A 315-nucleotide genomic window follows, 5' to 3' on the forward strand; every position below is an offset into this window, starting at 1 on the left:
CATCATGGGTGCTCAACAGTCACTGAATGGATCATTCTCCCATAATTATTGTGCTCATCAAGTTTTGCAAATTACAATTACCTGAAAGGAAGCATCAAGATTTATATCCCTTTGCCAATTCTAAAATATGCTCAGCATTTCTCAATCCTTTAAAAAATTATAGCCTTGTCATTCTCTAAAAATTAATTTGCATACGTATCACTGGTTCCAAAGAAATAGAGTAAATGGATAACTCTGGGCATGGTTTCAGCCCACTGTTTACCCCCACCCCCACTCCCCAGGTGCAGAGGTGAGCAAATACAAATTTTTCATATT

This window comes from Crocuta crocuta, unplaced genomic scaffold (assembly GCF_008692635.1).
Source record: "Crocuta crocuta isolate KB4526 unplaced genomic scaffold, BGI_CrCroc_1.0 scaffold482, whole genome shotgun sequence".
Taxonomy (NCBI): domain Eukaryota; kingdom Metazoa; phylum Chordata; class Mammalia; order Carnivora; family Hyaenidae; genus Crocuta; species Crocuta crocuta.